Source organism: Agelaius phoeniceus, chromosome 17 (assembly GCF_051311805.1).
Source record: "Agelaius phoeniceus isolate bAgePho1 chromosome 17, bAgePho1.hap1, whole genome shotgun sequence".
Taxonomy (NCBI): domain Eukaryota; kingdom Metazoa; phylum Chordata; class Aves; order Passeriformes; family Icteridae; genus Agelaius; species Agelaius phoeniceus.
In genome coordinates this window covers 8083332-8096870 of record NC_135281.1, presented here as the reverse complement: position 1 = coordinate 8096870, position 13539 = coordinate 8083332, and the positions used below count along the sequence as shown (strand labels likewise).

Here is a 13539-nt window from a genome sequence, read left to right as displayed (position 1 = left end):
ACAACTGATAAAGGGGAATTAATCATTCAGTTCCTCCATCAGGCACAGGGGTTCAGGGCTTTGGTGTAAAACTCCATCAAACAAGACTGGCATCTTCACTTCTGACATTCCTGGATGGACAGAGGACACAGCATGAGGTTTTGCACGGGGCTTATTTCACAATCCAGCCCTTTGCCTCTGACACTCCTGGAAATAGTGAGGCTGTGAGAATCTTCTCAAGCCAGCACCAGGCTTTGAAGGGTCTTTCCTCATGTATCTGCACAAAGCTGGGACCTTGGGGCCTTGTATGTAGGTTCTAATGTTATTATTATCAAAAGGAATAAAGAGGGACACGGTGAAGTCAGAGGCAGCAAAGCAGCCCAGGCAACAAAGGGAGGAAGAAAAAGAGAGATTACAGTAGCAACAGGGAGGACAGAAAAGCAGATGGACAAAGTGCATGGGAAAGAATAGAGCAAAGGGGATATACATACACGTGAGCAAGCAGGATTGTGCTGGAACATGTGGGAGTGTGGGCGTGCAGGAGGGGGCACAGACACTCACACAGGCAGGGGCAGCAGCCATTTGCAGCTCCCAGTCCTCCTGCCCCAGCCCAGGCTGCCAGCCTGGCACTGCTTCAGCAAGGGATCTCCCTGAGAACACCCAGGGCACACACAGGACTCCCCTGACCCAACCCTCTGCAGTCAGTACAGCCGCCACTCTGACAAAGATCCCCACAGACAAAGACAGACAGACAGACAGACAGACAGACAGACCCTGGCTCTGGGCACCCCCACTCCCCCCAAAGCAGTTCTGTGCCTGGAGGAGGCAGAGGTGGCAGGACACCTGTACAGCCACAGCCACCTTCCTGTGTGGTTTTCCTCCAGCTCTGTCACCCTCACACACATTAACCCTTTGCATCCTGCTCTGCCACTGCTCTGCACACCCTTGCTCACACTCCCTTTGTCCTCTGGGCTGCTTCACTTCTCCCTGCACACTCCTTCCCAGCTCCCTTGATGACAGTCACATCAGAACCCATTCACACAGCCCCAAATCCCCAGCCCAGAGCCCACCAATCTATGCTGTCCCTTGCACAAGTGCTGAAATCCAAACTGCACATCACCCCCTGTGTGCTGCCACTCTGATCTCCAGGCCCCCACTGCTCCAGCTGGACACTGGACTGTGTCAGCCAGGACTGCAGCACAGACTAAACGTGTTCCTCTCCAACCACCACCTAACTCAGGCTGCTGGGCTGGCAGCAACCTCAGGCAGAGTTTGGGCATCCAGAGCCAAGCAGTGTCCAGCCAAGAAGCCATTCTAGCCCCCCTGGGCCTCTGAGTTGCTGTGCATGTCTTCCCCCTCACACCTCACAAGGGTGTGACACCAAACTCACACCTTGAGCACACAGCCATGGTGATTCCAAAACAGAAAAACAAGACACAGCTGCCCTGAGCAGGGCTGGTTACAAACCTTTGAGAGGTTCAGGACCAAGCCAGACACAAGCACTGCATCTGGGCACTCCTTGGGCCCCCATGGTGGAGGACACCAAGAGCATTCACTCATCAAACAGCTTTCCACATCTTGGTACACAGAGGTACAGACAGACCTCACACACAAAAACATATGAAACATAAAAAAGTTATCAAAGACTCCAGGCATTGTCTAGAAGAGGACAAAGAAAAAAAAGAAGCCATTTCTATATATACTTGGGAAGCACCAGATAGCACAGTGATGGACTAGATATAAAAAAGATACAGATGAGTCTCAGTCCCAGCCTTTGATCTCTCACAAGGGAAATGCATGTGCTGCCTTCTGGAAACCAGGACCAGACATTGTGTCCTACCTCTGCCTAAGTCCAGCTCAGCTGCAGTTTAAAGAAAAGGCTTCCAGCCTGGTGCTTCACAGTCCCTCCCTATCGTTTCTATTTCACAGCAGCTTTTCACAACCCTGACAGTGCTTACTATAAGCAATACAAGCTCAGCTGCAGGATTTTCTCCTTCTGGGACAGACTAAGGTTTGGAAAATGCCTCCTTAGAAGCAACAAACTTGACTGGAGCCTGTGGCCAGGAGCTGAAGGGAGATGCTGAGCAGCAGCCCTGAGCAGCCCCAGGTCAGAGCCTGTCCTGCCAGCCCCAGCCCTCTGAAGCATGAGGAGCATCTACACCAGCTCACCACTGACACACAGTCCTGCTTACCCAGGCTTGCTTTCCAGCACTCTGCTGTTTCTCCAGCTTCTCCCAACACACACCATGCCTGGCAGCACCCCACACCTCTGTCCTGGTCAGCCTGAGTGTGTCTTGGCCAGCAGATCCACAGGACAGAGGCTCCATCTCCCGCTGCCCAGGTCTGACAAGGATTCTTTTCCAAGGCATCTCCCTCAGTATGAGCACTAAAAGGTGTTTAACTGTACTGGGTGTGGCTGGGAGTTAATTAGCTTTACTTGCTGCTGAGTTTTAGGTTTGTGACCAAAACAAAACTGGTAACACGCTGATATTTTAGCTCCTGCCAAATGGTGTTTGCAGTGTTAAAGCCTTCTCTGCTTCTCACCATGTCCCCAGTAAACAGACTGGGGGTGCACAAGAGTTTGGGAGTGGATTACTCAGATCAACCACAAAGCTACCCTGTCCCTGTCAGCAACAAAAAGGGAGAGGAGGGATCCTGGGGGGTTTGCCACCCTTAGCTCAGAAACTCCTGGACATCAGTCCATGCAGAGAAGGCAGTGAGTGTTTGCCTTTGCATCCCTTGTTTTCTTTCTCTCTTCTTCCACTTTCACTTATTAAACCATTTTTATCTCAACCCACACATTTTCTTGCTTTTACTCTTCCTTTCCTTTTCCCATGACCCACTTGGGAATGAGGGAGTGAATAATTGGCGGTGTGGGGCTTAGCTGCTTACCAAGGCTATCCCACAACAGGCTCAAAACACTTGGCTGCACCAGTACAGGGCACGTTCACAGCCAGAGCAGAGGAAATCAGACTGCACCCTTCCAAAGGCATTAACCAGAAAGCAGCAGAGTGGCAGAATGAGAAGCTGCCATTCTCCTTGCACAGTGCCTGGAGCCTCTCAGTCCTGTGATGAGAGCTCACATCTCCAGTTCTGGAGCAGCCAAGCACCACCCCACGTCCCATCTATCCACTGAAATACATTAGCACCCCAGGTGCAAAACCACTTAAAGCCTCAGCTGAGGGCTCCAGCACCATTCCCAGCAGACACAAGTCTCCCATTACACAAAACTGCTTTTTAAGAGAAAAATCCAAAAATGCTCACCTGTGGTGGCTACTCCATCTGGGGAGGGTTCAGTGCCTGCATTCACTCCTTATGTCCATTGCTTTGTGATACCAAGAACAGGAGCAGCATCATCTGTCAGCACAACAGTCCTCTAGGCAGGACTGCAGAGCTCCAGATCAAAACCCCTCCTCTGCCTTCACTAACCCAGCTCCTGGGCAAGGCCATTCTCCATCTGCAGGGTCAGCCCCAGCCCCTGGTCACTCTGGGGACTCAGAGTGGCAGCCCCAGCCCTTTGCACACCTGGGGTTTGTCCCCTGCCCACACACCCAGCCGGCCGAGGCGCTGCCATCAGCCCTGCCACACCTGCCACCGAGGCTGCCCTGTCCTGCACAAAGCTGGGCCACACCAAACCCACCCGAGGGCTCACCTGAGAGGTGAATCTGGGCAACAAAGCACAAGAGAGGGATTTGGGAAAGACACTGTCACTTCTCAGCCTCAGCGAGACCACAGAGCCACTGCCCAATGGAGGACCCTGTTCTCAGCTCACCTCTTTCGCATTAATTGGTTAATTGGCACGGCGGGCTGCGCACAGGAACGGAGGAAGGCTGGCTCCCTCTGCCGGCACCGGCCCGACCGGGATCCCCCCGCCCGCGTCCGGTACCGGGAGCCCCCGCCCGTGTCCGCCCCCGGTACCGGGATCCCCCCGGCCGTGTCCGCCCTCGGTACCGGGATCCCCCCGCCCGTGTCCGCCCCGGGTACCGGGATCCCCCCGGCCGTGTCGCCCTCCCGGTACCGGGAGCCCCCGGCCCGTGTCCCCCTCCTGGTACCGGGAGCAGCCGGAGCCCGGCTCGGCCCCGCTGTTACGAACAAGTTTATAGGATAACTCAGTAAATCGATGTTTGCCCTGTTTGTTGGTTGTTAAATGTTAATTACCGCGTTGAATGTGTTGATTCTGTTGACTGTCAGTGTTGTTGGGCACCCTACCCAGCGGCCCCTTGCCTGTGCATTTCATCCCGAAATGGCTTTAGCCATAGAGAAGGTGACATGTGAGTAACATGTAAATTGAGACACAATGTGCAATTCGAGAGAAGAACACCCTAAAAAGAGGAGCCAGCTTGTGGTGTAAGGGACTGAGTGACATGTCCTACTCGGGAACCCTTGCCCTATTCCATGGGTGTGATTTTGGGTTGTCACCATAACCTCACCAGAACAGGACCAGGATGAGGATTTCAGACAATGAACTTTGCAGTTTTCCTAGGCACGCTCATGAGGGTGGAAGCCCCAGCTCTGCTACACAGCAAAGCTGTTTTACCTCCTCCTCCTCCACGTCGCTGAAGGGAGCAGCAGCACACAGAGCTGATTTCATAAATAAAGGCATTAAAAAAGGAGCAGGTCTCCTTGCCCTTTTTTTTACTACACTTTGGGGGCTCGCCTTACACACCACCACAACCCCCCAGAGCTGCCACAGTAAGATTTCAGGGTGCCCAGGGAATGGGTGCCCTGCCTTGGGACAGTATTGCTGCAGCAGGAATTATTTTGGAAAAAACACTGTGCCACTGGGAAACAGCCCGGGAGGGCTGTAGCAAACGGGTGTTCAGCTGACTTTTGAAAAGTTTAAGCAGGGATGTAATTTCTTAAGGACTCTGCTGATGCTCAGCTATTCCTACCTGCCATCAAAAGGTTTAGCTGTATTTCATAAGTGGGAAGGCAGCCAAGCTCAGAAAGCTGGTGAAGTCCAGCTCTCAAAGCAATCCCTCCCTCCTCACCTGTCTGTCCTCGACCTTCCGGACTCCAGTGGCAGGGGAAACAATTCCCTGTCCACACAGGCACAACTGCTGTCACATGTCAACAGCCACATGCCTAGCTGGGGCCATAACAATAGCAAAAAAAGCACATTTTCACACAGCCAAAACCACTGAATAGTGAAAATACAGAAAGATCCAAGGGTAACTCTGCAGTTTGGTAGCAGTGGGGGTGGAACAAAACAGTGTCCTGGCCCAGGTTAACAAGATGATTTTCTCACTGTTAGTACATGCACAACTCAAACTGATTCTCTCTAGAGAGGGTGATGAGGACAGGAGGAGGTGCTCGGAGCTTAGGAGCCACTTTTAATGACAAGGATTATTGGAGAAACAGCATTTTGGGGATTTGGGATTCCGGGAAGAAGCTGCAGTAGGAGCAGAGGGAGATAATCCCAGTGTGACAGACAGAGACGCAAGGAAGCAGCACTGGAGAAGGGAGTGCAGCATCCCCAGGCACACACAGGAGTTACTGTCTGGCTCAAGGGAACATCCATTCCAGAGCAGGAGGCTGCCAGAACAAGGGTCTGGCCCACAGCTTCCAGCTCTCTTCCCTCCTGGCACGGCCAGACCAGTATGGCTCCTCTGGACCAGCCAAGCCTTTATCTGTCCTCGCTGACTCTGGCCAACAGTGGGGCCAGAGGCTCCATCTGCCCCGCAGGGCAGAGGATCAGGCTCCCTGGCCAGCCTGTGAGCAAACAGCCAGCCAGGGGCTCCCAGGCTCTGCCCCAAAGGCAGCAGAGGGGCATCAAGGGGGCAGACCCAGGCCAGGGCCAAGGGGACACAGCCCAGGGCACCCAGCTCCAGCACCTCTCAGGTGGGCATGGGGCCCTTCCTGGACTGGTGTCTGCCTGCACACAGCTCACCAGAGCACAGGGAAGGGCAGCAGTGCCCAAGGAGGAGTCCAGAGACAGATGGATGTCACCTGCAGAGGCTGTGCTGGGTCCCCAGGGGCTGCCATGCACAGCACTGGGGACGAAGCTGCCCCAAGCCTGTGGCTGCAGCACCCAGGAGGGGCTGATTGCTGCACAGACCTGGACAGCTCATCTGTGGGAATGAGCTCCCTCCTGCCGGGCCAGTATTGTGACCACATCTCACCCTTTTGCCATCAAAACCTCAGGGAAGTGCCAGCTTACCAAAGCAGTGCTCAGCTCTGTGCTTGGTCCCACAGCTGCTGTTTCCAAATATCTCACTCACAGCCTTGGTCTGCAGGGTGAACACCACTACCTGTACCCACATTCACACTTGGGCTCCTGCCAAAAGGCATTCAGAGCTTTCAAGGCTCCTTTTATTGCCCAAGATGTTTCTATGGCGACTACCTTCACATCCCATCATTGGCTGTGGAAAGCTTCTGGCCATCAGCAGCTTCAGGTGAGTTGAGGGCCTCAAGCTCCAAGTCACCTGCAGTTGTTAATGCCACTGGCTACAGCCAATTGGGAAGAGATTAATAAAGCCCCATGTGAAAAAGCAATGGTGAGCACACCAGTGTCAAAGAGGAGTGAGCCCATTCTCCTTCCCCTTGGTGTTCTCTTGAGTACTGTAGCAGAGAGGAGTAACAGAGAGGGGCAGGGGGTGTCTGCAAAAGCGTATTGGACAAACAATTCTGCTTGCATGATTTCCTGATTGATTTCCCAATCAGCAAAGCTCACAGAAGTGCCATAAGCAAAGCACAGGACCACTTGAGCCCATGCAGTGACCAGTCCTGGCACACCAGTGCCCTATCCAGAGTCAGGATCCTCCCAGCTCTGCTCCTGCAGAGCAGTCACAAATCCGTGGGTGCTTCACCTCCATCACAGCCTCAGCTTCCATCATGAGCCAGGCAGGGCCAAATTCAGCACACGTGACAGCAGTGACAGTGTGAGACAAGCAAGGTGGCTGTGCCTGGGGAGCAGCCCCTGCACACAACAGTGTGACAGCAGTGCTAACAGGCACTTAGCCCAGAGCAGTGGGCTAAGGAGTGTCAGCTAAGGCATGGCTCTCCCACAAGAGATCTGAAATCAGGAAGTGCAGCACTGAGCAGAGTCAAAACTGAATGAGTTCTGTTGGGTTTATTTTCTCCAGGCTCATGGATGGCACTGCCAGAGCAAGGCAGGACAGCAGAACAGGGCACAGCAGGCAGAGAGGAGGCAAGTGCAGATTTCCCAGACAAGAGCAGGAGGGCAGGACTGTGAACACAGAAGTGCTGCCCTTCCTGCAATGAGTATTATTGCAACCTTGCCTTGTGTTCAGTGAGCTATGCTGAGATGGGGCACCCAGCAGAAAGGAGACACTTTCTGAAAAGCACCTTGATTTCCAGTTTGTAGGTGTAGCAGCAAAAAATGACCCAGGCAAGCCTGGCCCTTGGGCTGGAGCAGATGGACCAGCTCTGGGCTGGAGCACAGATGGATCAGCTCTGGGCTGGCTGCCTCTCCTATGCCCCAGGGCACAACTACACCTGCTTTCAAGAAGAAAAATGCAGGGGCCTCAGCAGGGTCTGTCCCCCACCTTTTAGGCAAAGATGCCTTCTAGGAGGTCTGGGGAGAGCTACCCCAGCTGACTCTGGTGTGTGCCCTCACCACCACCGAGGCTGGGTGAAGCTGTTTGAACACAAAAGCCATGCCCAGCCTCCGAGGCACAGCCCCCATGCTATGAACAGTCTCTCCTTGTGCTCCCACCTCCCAGCACAGTCCTGCACCCCCCTTTGCTGCACAGGCACAGGAATCATCAACAGCTGAGGGAGCTCTGGGGCTGCTGTGGGCCCCACAACCACTTGCTCAGGCCCACAGTGTCCCACAGGCCCTCAGAAGAAGGTGCTGTAATGCTGGCAAAGAGCTGAGACATCCATTTGCAAGAAGAATTCCAACCACACTGCAAGAGGATCTGAGGAACAGCATCACCAAGAAGACCCACAGCTAGACCTAGACCCTCTGCAGGCATCCCAGCCAGCCCTGTGGGGTAACAAAAGACAGACACTGCTGGAGAAAGATCCACTTTTGGTACCCAGAGCCAGCACAAAAATGCCATCCAACAAGCATTCCCCAACAGGATAAAACAGAACTCCCTTCTTCCTGCCACAGCACAAAGGACAGTAAAAAGAAACAGAAATGCAAGAGATACAGAGCCAGGCTAAAGTAAGGTTTGGACTAGACTCTGAAAGCAGAGTTGTAGCAAAGGATAAAATTGAAAATTACTGTAATGTGCTGTATTCCTTTTATGGACTTCGCAAATAATAGAAAGTGATGACTAAATGAAAAGGAAACTGTGAACTAACTGGGAGGATGGGTCTCTGCAGTGGCTGCCAGCAGGAGCAGAGCCCCATGCCTGAGCCCTCCACAGCTCTCCAGAGCAGAAACTAACCCACAAACTGGACACAACTGCAGAGACAGATGCCCCACAGAGCTGAGAGGCAGTGGACACCCAGCTCATGTTGGGTGAAACAGCTGAGTCCAAGTCCAACCCCACACTCCAAGTCTGCAGCAATTTGCAGTCAAAATCCAGCCCCAAAGCCTTGGCTTTTCTGCTGGAGCAGAGCAGGGACTTCCCAAGTGGCACAGCTCGCAGGGACATGCAGGCATGAGCCCTGAGAATGCTGCAGCAGCCAAGGCAGAGGACAGAGCTCTGTGCCCTCACCTGCAGCCCAGGACTGCCACACAGCTGGGAGCAAGGTGACACCGGGGACCCTGATCCCTGCAGAGCCAAGAGCACGGGCTGCCCAGGGCATTCCCACAGCAACAAACAGCCTGAGGCTAAGCTGGTGGCATCCCTCCCCATCGGGCACCCCTTCCACAAAAAACCACCATGAGATAGACCGGTGGCAGAGACAAAAGAGATCCTGAGAACAGCAAGGAGCTGTACACCGTGTCCACCTACAACCTCGGGCAAGCAATCTGCTTGGGATTCACACCCACCTCATCTTTACATGTAATTTTTCAAGAAAGCAGATCACTCAAAATGGCCTGTGCCTCGGGATATGCATGGACTTATCTGCAGAGAAGTGTCACTGCTTGTAAACCCAAACACAGTTGCATAACCACATGGTTAAAAGATAACAGCACAAATTCATACATGGCTGTATCCTTATGCACGAATACTCTTCAGCGACATGATGTCAGAAGAACCCAAGTGTCACCACACCATTTCTTTTTCAAACTGCTTTCCTTTGCTTTTAAAATGTGGGCTTTTAAAATATAAAAACTAATTATTTGAAAAAATACGTAGTTGTACTTTAAAGGAATAACAGCAGATTAAATCCCACCTGAAGTCCAGTTTTGTTCAAAGCTTTCATGAACAATCTAATCCTTCTAATGAAATAAAGTCTGTGGGTTGAAAAAGGGGCTTCAAATAAACAAACATTCCCTCTGCAACATTTCCAGCCAAATTTTACTGCTATGGGATAGTGATTATGAGTACAAAAGTAAAATTTGCTACAAAAAAAGCCTTGCCAGCTCAGTATTATTTTTAATGTGCAAAAAAATAAGCCCAAAAGCTGACCAGACAATATAAACAACAAACAGTAAATTGTGACCCTTTTCTCATAATCCTTAAACACAAGAAAGAACTATGACTTGTTCAAACATGACATTTAAATCATGAAAATATAGTATTTTTTGGGATGGAGCTAGGAAGAATAGGATTTTAACTGTTATTCTTAACCCAAAGACAACCTTTTCTTTCCTTTTTTTCTTTTTCTGGAGGCCTGCTAGCTTCTTTTGAAAAAGACTTTTAAAACTGACCTTGTTCCAGTAGCCACTTGTCTGTCACAGGTATGAAATCACCATATCATATTATAGAGTGTCAATGCACCAAAAAGCAAAGGGCTTTTTTTTTTTCCCAGAAGGAACAAAACTGGCTTTTTTACCTATGAAACAGCACATACTTTTTCTTTCATGAGCCCACCAATTTCAGCACTGTATTATTCGGCAGCCGGCATTTCATACAGAGACCAAACCTCACTTGATCTGACCCTCACCTCACTGGAGCAGAGACGTACGTGAGACAGAAGTCAGCACAGAATCTGGGCCACCTTATTTAGATTTCAGCGGGCTCTACCCTGTGCTGCTCTCAGGGTACTGTCAACATTTCAGGGAATTCGTCAATGAGCAGCACAACCACCTTTTGGCCTTGAACACAAACAAACACAGCACCAGCACAGAGGAACCGTCTCAGACTTAAAGCCAGAGAAACAATTTATTTTCAGCATTTAAAAACTGATGTACCAGGACAATGATCTCCAACCCTGATAATTGTTTGCTGCAAATACTCATTACCCAGCGCTCTTGAAAGAAGTGGAGAGCATTCATCAGCCTCATAGGGAAAACATGGCAAAGCCCAGGTTCTGAGCAATAGTACAGAGACTGCAGGCTTCAGCCATGCTCTGTGCATTGGGTACCCTGAAGAGACAGAAACAGGTCCCAAAGAAACAGTCATGAGCTGAGATTTCCTCAGTGGTATGCAAGCCTGTGTTGCAACACACAGCATTTTAACAGCGCAAGGACCAGCCCAGGAGCAGGAACAGAGAGGCACATTCCCCCATTTATTTCCTCAGGCCATGCAAACAAGCTCTGGAGAACTAGAGCTCTGCGGAGCCACCCACCCACCCATTCTCCGTAGCCCTCTCAGGTCCAAAGGCTTCCCTGGGGTGCACTGCATTGTCTCATGAAGTTAAGCCTGAACTCCCGAGCCTGCCCCTCCTCGCCGCTGCCTACACCATCACCCCTGCAACTGGTCTTGCTCATGCACAAAACCAGGTTAGAGGAGAACACAGGGCAGATGTCCCCAGCCTGTGCAGGATGTTAGAACTGTCAGAAACCAAAATAAAACGAAGAGGCATCGAGTGCATGGCTCCGCTCCCAGACCCACGGCAGTGCCCGCGGGAGCCCAGGGCGGGTGAGCGGCACCTGGCGCGGCAGCGCTGGGCCAGGGCACGCAGGGAGCGGATGCGGCTGCAGATCCCGCTCCCAGAAGGCCTGTGCACAGCCAGTTGGGAACCACATTTTAAATGAGGAAAGTGCTAGTTTTAGAACAGTTATTTTTAGTTTGTTGTTAGAAAAAAAATGTGGCTCTGTGAAGGGAGATGTTACCCGGTCGGCTCGAAGGGCTCCCGCTGGGTTCCTCGGGCATAGCAGGCACGCATCCACACAAGCCCAAAGCAAATTCCGTGCGGAATGGGCACGGAATGGGTACGAGAGCTCCGGTCTCAGCGAGAGAAATGGGGAGATGGATCTTGGGTAGGAAGGAGCCCGAAGAGGATGTTTTAAGATACCACCGGTTAAAAAAGGAGCTGCAGCTCTTCAAGCACCAGACTGTTTTAATTGGAGGGTGTGCTCGGACCCGCGGCTGGCACGGCCGCGCCGGAGGCACCAAACCTCTGGCTTCGCCCGCCGACACCAAGGAGACCGGGGCACTCCGTGGCAGTCGGGGCACCCCGGGACCGCCCGGCCCGAGGCGGCGGCGACCCCGGGGCCGGGCCGAGCCCGCGCTCACCCGCGGGGAGCGCCCGCCGCAGCCCCGCCGAGCGGCGGCAAAGTTTGCGGCGCGGCGAGGGACGGAGAAGTTGGGCTCCCCCGCCGCCCCCCGAGCCCCCGCCCGCGCCGGCTCTTACCTGGGGCGGCGGCCGCGGCGGCTCCCCCGCGCCGGGCGCTCGGCCTCCCGCGGCATCGTGCGCGGCCCCCGCCGGCGCGGCCCCGGCGCGGAGCGGAGCCCCGGCAGCCCCCGCAGCCGGGCACCGAGCGGAGCGCAGCCTCGGCAGCCGGGCACGGAGCGGAGCGGAGCCCCGGCAGCGGCGCACGGGGCGGATCTCAGCCTCGGCAGCCGGGCACGGGGCGGACGGCAGCCCGGGCAGCCGGGCACGGAGCGGAGCGCAGCTCCTGCGCCCCGGCACGGAGCGGATCGCAGCCCCGGCAGCAGCGCGGAGCCCCGAGCGGCGGCGGCGGCGGCGGCGAGCGGAGCCGGTGCTGGCACCGGGCGGGCAGGGCGCAGGCGGGGCGCGGGCGGCGGGAGCGCGGCGGGGGCTGCATGTGCGGCGAGAGCCGCCTTCCTCCCCCTCGCTCCCTGCCTGCCTCCCCTCCTTCCCCGCCAGCCCAGCCCTGCCCAGCCCTGCCCGGCCCGGCCCAGCCCAGCCCAGCCTCTGCTGGAGACTCTGAGAATGCAGCGCCGGGTCCGCGCCCCGGGCTGGCCCCGGGGCCTCCCCCAGGGACCCGCCCTGGGGACCCGCCCGGTCCCGGGATGCGGCCCCGCGACCTCGCGGGCTCCGCGGCCCCCGGGGGCGGCTCGGCCCGGCCCGGCCCGGCTCTGCCCGCGGCTCGGCTCCGCTCCGCACCCCGCGCTGCCCCCGCCCCGGCGCCCGCATCGCCTCCGCCGCCCCGGTGCCTTGCCGGCCGCCCCGGGGGCGGGAGCGGGGCGCGGACAGGGGCAGGGGCAGAGCTGGCCACCCCCAGGTCAGGGCCAACCCTCCTGTGCCCGGTGCTGGGATGTGACTCAGTGCGTGGAGCACGGGACTGAGCCGGGGTGCCAGGCATCAGAGAGACCCCAGCCCACTCTTGTGCTGCCTTCGAGCGGTGCCAGACATTGATGGCCCAGTGGCATCGTGGCAGGAGCTCTGTCAGGGGCTCTGGGCACCTCTGGGGCTGAGCCTGGGGCTGTCAGACCCCCTCCCACTCTATGCACCGTGGCTGTTGGCATCCTCACATGAACCTCAGCTCTTTGGTGCCTCTCCAGAGTCTTGCTCAAAGCATGGTGGGCACTGTCCTGGTCCAGCAGCATTTGAGGGTGCAGGGGCACAAGTGGCAGCACAGTTGTTGCCTGCAGTAGAGTCACACACCAGCAGCAGGATGCTGGGTGTGCAGACCACTCTGGGCCAGTGGAAGATGGAAGCAGGAGAAAGCTCAAGGCTGGTGAGACTGCAGCACTGTATTTGAGGATGGATAAATCTGCTCTTGCAAGTCAGGTTTTAGTCACAGCTCAGGCAAACAGACTCCAGTGGGACATTTCCCAGTCTCTACTGCCCAGACACTCACATCTTACCAGGAGAAAATGCTCTCCTATGTCCACGGCATTCTCTGCTATTTGGAGTTTGGCCCTGAAAGGAACACAAGGGAACACCAGAGGAGGGAATGCTGTGTTGCTCCATTTGTACAGCACCTTGTGTACAAGACAAAAAAATCCTCTGTTTGGCCAATTTGGTCAAGAAACAGTATAACCCAGTAGCAGGTTATCCACAAACAGGATCTGGTGCTTCCTGTTCAGGTGCCCTGAAGGTGAGAGAGAGATGAGGGGAAAGCAAAAGAGAGGCTTATAAGCACAGCATGGATCCAGGAGGAGTGGCTCCTCCTTTCCAGGACCAAAAGATGAGCAGGATGCAGATCCAGCAGCAGCTCTGGCAGCTTTATTTCCCACCTTTGCACTGGCTGGCACAAGGCTTCCCACCATCCTACTGCTGCGTGACTCCCATCCTCAAAGGCCAAGGGGACCCTCAAGACATCCCAGGAAATGCTCCACATCAGCCCCTTCAGACACAGAAGCATCTAGAAATGTCCTCAATCCCAGTGTGAGACTGAGA

The 13539-nt window shown here is 54.7% G+C and overlaps 1 protein-coding gene across 1 annotated transcript in view; it reads right to left on the bottom strand.

Moving 5' to 3' along the window:
- The window catches only part of CDH22 (cadherin 22), a 78670-nt gene extending 66542 nt beyond the window's left edge, over positions 1–12128 (bottom strand). Inside the window, exon 1 of the mRNA XM_077187542.1 lies at positions 11584–12128. The gene's annotated coding sequence lies outside the window, so the exon portion shown is untranslated. The remainder of the gene's footprint in view (positions 1–11583) is intronic.
- Positions 12129–13539: the final 1411 nt, after the last annotated feature.